This window comes from Mastomys coucha, unplaced genomic scaffold, assembly GCF_008632895.1.
Source record: "Mastomys coucha isolate ucsf_1 unplaced genomic scaffold, UCSF_Mcou_1 pScaffold2, whole genome shotgun sequence".
NCBI lineage: Eukaryota > Metazoa > Chordata > Mammalia > Rodentia > Muridae > Mastomys > Mastomys coucha.
Genome location: NW_022196902.1, coordinates 2,407,703 through 2,417,662, shown reverse-complemented (window position 1 = coordinate 2,417,662; position 9,960 = coordinate 2,407,703).

Below are 9,960 nucleotides of genomic sequence, written 5' to 3'. Positions count from 1 at the left end.
GTCCTAGCATTCCCCAACACTGGAGCATCAAGCCTTCAGGAGACCAAGGGCTTCTCTTCTCATTGATGTCCCACAAGGCCATCCTCTGCTACATATGTGGCTGGAACCATGAGTCCCTCCATGTATACTTTTTAGTTGGTGGTTTAGTCCCTGGGAGGTCTGAGGGTACTGGTTGGTTCATATTGTTGTTCCTCCTATGGGGCTGCAAACCCCTTCAGCCTTTTTGGTTCTCTCTCTAGCTCTTTCATTGGAGACTTTGTACTCAATCCAATGAATAGCTGTGAGCATCCACTTCTGTATTAATCAGACACTATCAGAGCCTCTCAGGAGACAGCTATATCAGGCTCCTGTCAGTAAGCACTTGTTGGTATCTACAATAGTGTCTGGGTTTGGTAACTGTTTATGGGATGGATCCCTAGGTAGGACAGTCACTGGATGGCCTTTTCTTTAGTCTCTGATATACACTTTATCTCCATATTTGCTCCTGTGAGTATTTTGTTCTCCTTCTAAGAAGGAGATCATGTGGTAAAGCTATTGTTTATTTTGTATTTACATTTACATTGTAATTTTTATCCCCTCTGAAACTCCCCCTATCCCATCCCCCCTCTCCCACTCATTAACCCACCCTCTCCCACTTCCCTATCCTGGCATTCCCCTACACTGGGGCATCAAGTCTTAATGAGACCAAGGGCCTTTCTTCTCATTGATGTCTCACAAGGCCATTCTCTGTTACTTATGCACACTATAGTCTTCCTTCTTCTTGAGCTTCATGTGATCTGTGAATTGTATTTTGGGTATTCCAAACTTCTGGACTAATATCCACTTATTGGTGAGTACATGCCATGTGTATTCTTTTGTGATTGGGTGGCCTCATTCAGGATATTTTCTAGTTCCATCTATTTGTTGGTTCACCTGGCAGTTAACATGTAGAAGAATGCAAATTGATCCATTCTTATCTCCTTGTACAAAGCTCAAATCCAAATAGACCAAGGGCCTCCACATCAAACCAGATACACTGAAGCTAATAGAAAAGAAAGTAGGGAAAAGCCTCGAACACATGAGCCCAGGGGAAAATTTCCTGAACAGAATACCAATGGCTTGTGCTGTAAAATCAAGAATCAACAAATGGGACTTCATAAAATTGCAAAGCTTCTGTAAGGTAAAAGACACTGTTAGTAGGACAAAATGGCAACCAACAGATTGAGAAAAGATCTTTACCAATCCTATATCCAATAGAGGGCTAATATTCAATATATACAAAGAACTCAAGAAGTTAGACACTAGAGAATAAAATAACCCTATTAAAAATAAGGTACAGAGCTAAACAAAGAATTCTCAAGTGAGGAATATTGAATGGCTAGCAAGCACCTAAAGAAATGTTCAGCACCTTAAGTCATCAGGGAAATGCAAATCAAAACAACCCTGAGATTCCACTTCACACCAGTCAGAATGGCTAGGATAAAAAACTCAGGTGACAGCAGATGCTGGAGAGGTTGTGGAGAAAGAGTAACACTCATCCATTGCTGGTGCGAATGCAAGCTGATACAACCACTCTGGAAATCAATTTGGCGGTTCCTCAGAAAATTGGACATAGTACTACCAGAGGACCCAGCTATACCACTCCTGGGCATACACACAGAAGATGCTCCAACATGTAATAAGGACACATGCTCCACTATGTTCATAGCAGCCTTATTTATAATAGGCAGAAGCTGGAAACAACCCAGATATCCTTCAACAGAGGAATGGATACAAGAAATGTGGTACATTTACACAATGGAGTACTACTCAGCTATTAAAAATGATGAATTCATGAAGTTCTTAGGTAAAGCATAAAGAACTGGCAATGACTTTGTAATAGGGCTTCTTGTGTGACACACCAGGAGTGACATTTGTAATAGAAGATCTCATATGATTGTATACCTGTTGTTTAGGTGCTGGAAGGCACAAAATGGGACTTCTTTTTCAATTTTTATAGTTCCAAAATAAATACGTAGTATTTTAAAATTCATGCAAATTCCTAACATTGGAAATTAAATAGTCATGTTCCTGCTCCACCCCTTCCTTTCCCCTGCACATCCTATTTCTATGCAGATAAAAAGCTGATTAGTTTAGTGTTTACTTCCTTATTGCAAAATAATAAGGGTAATCCATTGGGAAACCAACAAAAGCTGACATCACCAAGTCTTTTCTTTGACTGATCTCTGCTGAAAAGAATTCTGTAGTCTCTTACCAAATGGCAGAAGCCTAGAGACCTAGAAAAGTTGTTATGTAGCTTCTGCCCTAGCCACCCTCTAGTTCCAACCCTCAACTTTTTCTTGGATACAGTCACTGATGCTTATTATGTCCAGGACCTGAATATATGCCAAATTGGTTTTTTCCCTACCAAAATGTCTGAATATCATGTTTGACTTTCTACTGAGGGACCCTAAGGGGTTTTCCAGCCCCACACCCTCCTTACAACTCCCCACTCCTGCCTGCAGTCAAGGCTAGGCCAAATTTCATTCTCCACTCACAGGAACATTCTTGAGTAAAAGATTCTCAGAATGTACTGACTGATAGTTACCTGACCCTCTGGAAAGCCCCAGGTAGAGTTCAAATAAATGCATGTCATGCTTGCTAGCCAATAGATTTAAAGGTCAATATTCTTAGCCAATAAGTTTGAACTGGAACCTTGCTAATGTAACCTGTGACACTAAAATGTGTAAATAATGTAATAGCCATTCAGGGTCACCTTCTTAGTAACTTGCCTTGGGGGACTAATTGAAGGTTGAGCCCCATGCTCTGGGAAATAAACCTCTTGCTTTTGTATCCATCTGTGTCTGGGTGTCTCACTCAGGTGCGTTTCGAAGTAAGAACCACTGACCAAGGGTACTTTGAAGATTCTAGGGTACCTGGATCCAGTGTCTAGGAGATGGATGTGGGAAGATAATGAGGATGGGGTACATGAAGGTCAAGGTGAATCAACACTGAAATATCGTAGTGCAGGAGACAGTAATCTCCATCCTGTTGGTCACATCTGCTCACCACCTCGTCTCTTGCTTACTGAATTCACTGCAGTCCAGTGAGGAACAACATTTTGAAGTTTTATGGGCATGTGCTCTTCCGGCTCACTTTTTGCTTCCCTCCCCACTTATCAAGGATCGAAGCCCTGACCTCACACACTCTTGGTGAGTGTACTGTGTCAGTGGGCAACACTGGATGCACACCTCATTCCAGATCTTGTACTTCAGATCTTATGGCTCCTTTCATGGGACAATCATATAATTTAGTACTTATGGCAAAAAAAAAAAAAAAAAAAAAAAAGCCTAAAACAATTACTAGAATCTCTTTACAGATATATCTAGCTGGCCCCTGTTCTAAAGCAATTATCAGGCAATGTAAAAATCAAAAGGTCATCTGTCCAAAGAAAGTGAATGGGCCCTAGTTGGGCAATTGAAAAAAAAAAGGGGGGAAAGTAAATGTGTTTCCTTTCCACTGGATTCTCTTCAGTTCTCTTCAAATGGTCATTTCCTGGTGAATTTTAGGCCCCAAGAGCATTCATCTCCAGCACATTTAAACTGCTAATAAAGTGATCATGAAACTTTCCATCTTCCCTTACCTCTCACCTTTTCTTAAGTCATGTTTATACACTTAACACACACTTTTAACCATTTCTAGATGTATGTGATATATTTCCATACATAAGTTGTAAGCTCTCACATAGTTAAAATAAAACCAAAATAGACAATGTTCACATTCCTGTGTGTACTTGCCACAACTTGACAAAAGCTAGAGGAGCCTTAGGTGAGAGGCATCTAGCTGTAAGGCATTTTCTCAATTAGTGATCAATGTGGAAGAGCCAAGCCCATGATGGGTAGTGTCATTGCTGGGCTGGTATCCTGAGTTCTATAAGAAAGCAGGCTAAGAACGCCATGTAAGCAGTAAGTTGTAAGCAAGCCAGTAAGCAGTACCTCTCCATGGCCTCCTACCTTCAGGATCCTGTCCTGTTTTGGTTTCTGTCCTGACTTCCTATGTGGAACTCTAAGCTGAATAAACCCTTTCCTCCTCAACTTGCTTTTTTTGTTCTGGGATTTTGTTCACAGCAATAGAAACCCAACCTAAGGCACCTTGTATTTCTGTAATTTCTAAGCCTTAAATGCTACCCTTATGTAAACATGCTCACATTGAAAATGAAAATGCATCTGCTGCCTTATTTCTCAGGAAAAGGTAGATGAACCAGTACAAAATATGTTTTCATATTTGGTTGATTACAATGATATAAATTTTGATATAAATTAGGACTGTATACTGTAAAATCAACAAGTATCTAATAAAATATGTGTTACTTTGGTTATGCTTGCTGAAAAAGGAGAAACTACTGTGTAAATGGTTCTGTTTGTTGTTTAGTTTATTGGCTTATTGTTGGTGTTGTTATGCGTATACCAGGGATATCAACTTTAGGAGGATTCTTTAGGAGCCATTCACTGCGCTGGAATTACAAGCCACGTGCTTGCCCTCATTTTCAGATTTTATGTGGGTACTGGACATTGAAGCTGGGTCTTCCAGCTTATGTGGTAAATGCTTTACCAACTGAATAAATTTTCTGTTCCCCCAAGAAGACTGTTAGAGCTTGTCTTAGTCAAGGTTCTCTAGAGTCATAGAACTTATGGGATGTCTCTCTATATTAAGGGAATTTATTGTGATGATTTACAGTCTGTAGTCCAACTAACCCAATAATGGGCAGCTGTGGATGGGAAGTCCAAGAATCTAGTAGTTGCTCAGTCCCCTAGGCTAGTTGTTTCAGCTGGTCTTCTGTAGAAGTAGGTTCCAACAGATGTGCTGGCAAGTAAGTGCAAGCAGGTGAAGAGTGAATCTTCCTTCTTTCAATGTCCTTATGTAGGTCTCCAGCAGAAGGTGTGGCCCAGATTAAAGGATGTACCACCACTCTCGGATCTAGGACTTATTTTGTTCCAGGCTGATCTTGAACTCAGAGATCTTCTTGCCTCAGTCTCCTAAAATTAAAGACATGCACTACTTTGCCTAGGCCTAAGCTTTTCCTAGCCACTATGCTTCAGGATCTCCATGCCAAGATCTAAGTCAGAAACTTGTGTCTTCCAGCCTGAAGATCTGGATCACAGGTGTGCCCTCTAATTCTGGATTGTAGTTCATTCCAGATATAGTCAAGTTGACAACTAGGAATAGCCATTACAGGGATCACTCTATTTTCTTTTCTTTGAGATTCGATTTCCTTCCAACTTTCCCTGCAAAACACACACACACACACACACACACACACACAAGAACACGTGAACACACATATGTACTACCTTAATTATTCCACTCAGGTCTACTAAGAAGCAGAAGAAACTCTCCAATAGTGAAGCAAAAGTAGAGAAGGCATCCATTTCTCTATTGCAAGGGAATTCATGCTAAGCCACAAGAGCTAAACAAACATAGTTTAATACACTTCTAGGCAATAGAGTTTAATTTTCTCTCATGTTCTGGGGGAAGATTATTGTACTACACTTCCATTTAATAAAACAAGACATCCTTTGCAGAGGTAACCCTTCCCCTCGTGTGCCCGTCTTACTGTGAATTAGTGGATATAAATTGCTACCATTAGAGTCTAATGAGCTTCTGGCTGAAGAGTTCAATTGGAACCTGTTGCAGTTGTTTAGTGCACAACTGGCCAAGACACTCTTTTTTTTAATCTTTTATTTATTTATTTATTTATTTATTTATTTTTTTATTTACTTATTTACTTATTTACACTCCAGATTTTATTCCCTCACACCCTGACCCCCTGTCCACTCTTCAACTATTCCACATCCCATAACTCCACCCTACCCCCTGTCTCCTCCAGGATGTCCCCACCCACCCCCACACAACCAGACCTCTAAACTCCCTGGGACCTCTAGTTTCTTAAGGGTTAGGTGCATCAGTCTTTTGCTGTATATGTGTTGGGGGCCTCATATCAGCTGGTGCATGCTGCCTGCTTGGTGGTCCAGTGTCTGAGAGATCTCATAGGTCCAGGTTAATTAAGACTGCTGGTCTTCCTACAGGGTCACCCTCCTCCTCAGCTTCTTCCAGCCTTTCGCTAATTTAATCACAGGGGTCAGCAGCTTCTGTCCATTGGTTGGGTGCAAATATCTGCATCCGACTCTTTCAGCTGCTTGTTGGGTGTAGCCCGCGTGGTCCTCTCGCCGGGAAGAAGACACGCGGACACTAGGTTCCTTCTGCAGCAACTGTTTATTTGTCTCCATCCATAGTGAAAAAGGGGGTCGAACCCAAAATCCGCACTGCTTATATACACCACAGTGCGTGTATCTGCCCACAGCGTGGTGTGTCTGCTCATGATTGGCCGTTCGCTCATTACCCTACGTAACGCCCCGGGATGGGCCGTGACATGGCGTCTTTTTCACTCTACGCACATGCGCCAACATTTCTCTACGCACATGCGCAAACAGTTGTCCACTAAGAGTTAACAGCGGAAGTAGGCGCCATCTTGCCATGGCGAATGCCTCTCAAGATTCACGGCTCCCCACAGTTGGGTCTTTCAGAGGTATGGCCACCTTAAAGCCTGTCTTATGACACACTTCCTCCAACAAGGCCACACCTTATAGTTCTTCTAAACCCATCAAATAGTGACACACCCTAATAACTTAGTATTCAAATATATGAGCCTATGGGGCCATCCATTCTCATTCAAACCACCACAAGCAATCATCAAAATAGAACTAATTAAGCTTATTAGCTAAGTGGGCTAAGAACTAGTTGGAGGCTGGGTATCCACACAGATACCCAGGTTGGTTAACACAAGACATGGACAAATTGAACAGGAAGCCAGTGAAGGGTCCAACACCAGAAACTTTTTGAGTGGTAACATATTACATGTGGGAAATTTGATACCTAGTCTCAAGAGGTAGGTCACAAAATAATTGCATAAAATTATTTTCAGGTAGGTTATAATATGGTGTATGTAAAACAAATTTTGTGTTTGCATTGAATTCCATTCTCAAATTATCTGATTGTGTTTATGCAAATATTACACACACACACACACACACACACACACACACACACCCCTCTCTGGGAAAAATTCTAACCATTGATGGACCTGTGAATTTCAGTTCAAAGTTACTAAACTTAGAGGGTGAATGTATATGATATTTTTAGGCCCCTGCAACCATGTGTGCCCCATGTACATTTAGTTACCGGGGGCAGTGGGGAAGATGTTTGTAACTCTGATGAAGACATCATATTATGGAATATTTCTAAACTAATGTCTGTTCTTGTGGGCACTCCAAGAGGAATCATTTATGGAAGAATTAATTGTTATCTTTAGAGGAAAAAGGAAGCAGTTGTGATTTGCTATAGCAATGTGTCTTTTGTCATTCTGCTAACATTGCATCTTCTATGAAAAAATGTATTGGACAATAGCATTAAAGAGACTTCTTTATGCCATTTCACAGTTTCACTATATCTAGGACCTAGGGAAAAAACCCATTCTGTTCTTCTTAAGAGTTGAGAAACTGACTTTAATTATCTAGGATAAACAATTGAAATAAATGTCCTTCTACACTAAAAGCAAATCTTACATAAGTTGCAAGAATTTGTTTCCATTTTTCCCTTAAAAATAGTGCTTTAGCCGGGTGGTGGCACATGCCTTTAATCCCAGCACTCAGGAGGCAGAGACAGGCAGATTTCTGAGTTTGAGACCAGGCTGGTCTACAGAGTGAGTTCCAGGACAGCCAGGGCTACACAGACAGAAACCCTGTCTTGAAAAAACAAAAACAAAAACAAAAAAAAAGTGTTTTATACAGTACCACAAAATCAAATAGGTAAAGAGTAAAGCATATAAGTCTGACATGGTGGAATGAGTCCAGGGGTTACAATGTGACACTCAGGCCCAGGTTTGTGAGAGAAAATGGTGACGACTCTGGTAGGAAGGCACTAGTTTTCTCAGAGAGCAGAAATTCAGATCTGTGTATATGGCTTTCAAATTTTATTGTGTCTATTTTGGTGACTAATTAAAATGTAAAACACTGTAAAGGTCAAATCTGCAGGCCAGACACAGCTATGGGTTGTGTCTAGCAAGGGAGACGATTCACTTCCCTTTTAAATTACCAGATTGAGCTGAGGTGATATTTCACTCTTTATCTCGACTGCCTTCTAATTTATCAGCAATCCATCACATTAAAGGGACTATGTGAATGCTCTCAGTAATGCTAATGTTGATAGAATAACTGTTCATCTTCCCCCTAGCATGTCCACTTAAAAGGACAAATGATTTTATGTTGTGAAGGGTTGATAAATGTAGAACTGAAATTGTGGAGTTGCATTGACTGTATTTGAATCCCATATGTGCCAACAACAAGCCAAGTAACCTTGTACAAGGGACTGAATCTTTTGATGGTTCAGTTATATACCTGCAAGACAGGTTTTGACAATGGGCATTGAAGTTTTATGTTTAAATATGGGTGCATGTATGTGTGTATATATGCACACACTTGCAAGTGTTTGTACTATTTGATAGTTATTATTCACTAGCAGTTCCGAGTGTTGACATCAGTTAGGCAGCAATTAATACCATATGTTGCCTCGAATAGCATTCCTCTTCAGACAGAGCACATGGGCGAGCCAGAGTCCTGTGGCCAATCCACACTTCCTTGTCTTTAACATCAGATGTCATAACTGCACATTTCAATAGAGGGAATACACAGTGTGTTTCTGAAAAACTAAAAATATGATCAGCTAATATGTCATGATCTCTATTTGTTTTACTATTTTGGAGATGAACCATTTTAAAGTTAGGGACATTCTGTCTCTGGCATTAGAAGGCTTAAAAATCAAATGGATTTTTTTTTTCTCCACGAGTTAGTGAAACATGGAAACTTATTGACAAATACTTGAGCTAGATATTATTTGCCATGCTAGTTCAGTCAAGCTCATTTTCACATTAAATGACTGGTAGGCTTAATTTCCTAAAGGGTAACCAAAAAGTTTTTTGAATGCCTATAAATAGAGAAAACAGAGTCACATGACATTATCGCTACTCAAATGATCAAATGAGTTCATAAACTGTAAAGGATAACCTAAAACTGATTCTCAGGTAAACACACTTGTTCACTGGGAAAGTTCAAATGCCTTCTACCCTTTAAAGATCTGTAGCTTGCTTTTTTTGTTTTGTTTTCTTTTGTTTTTTCGAGATAGGGTTTCTCTGTGTAGTCATGACTGTCCTGGAACTCACTGTCCTGGACCAGGATGGCCTCGAACTCAGAAATCCACCTGCCTCTGCCTCCCAAGTGCTGGGATTAAAGGCGTGCGCCACCACTGCCCGGCTGTAGCTTGCTTTCTTATTCCATGGATTCCTAAAATAAACAAAAGTCAGACCAAGTTTTCCTTTTCCAGGTAGTAGAAGAAAACTATAAACTCTCAAAAGTAACAGTGATTGATTTGAGTAGGTCTTTGAAGCCCAGTTTTCTCTCTTAAGTGATCCTCTTCAGCTTAAGTGAAATCTAACCAAGAGCCAAGGAGAGCACAATCACACTGGATAAGAAAGCACACAATCAAAACACACATTCACATGTGCCCTTAACAATATAAGAGAAGTAATACAGAATTCACAGCTCAGTGCACAGCTCAGTCCAACCTAATATCAATTGAGTACAATATTTGTCCTCTCTTGAAATGAGTCTACATGTCACTTAGAGCCATGTTAAAGCTGAAGGTGTACGAGTTGCAAACCAGCTGTTTACTCTCTCATAGCCACTTAAAAGTCTATCTCTCCTGGCAGTGCACACATGGAATTCCAGCTACTCAGAGAGCCTCAGGCAAGTGGATCACAAGCTGGAGGTCAATCTGAGATATTTAGTGAGACACTCTCTCAAAAGATAAAAATAGAAAGAATGAGGAGGAGGAAGAGGAGGAGGAGGAGGAGGAGGAAGAGGAAGAGGAGGAGGAGGAGAAAGAGGAAGA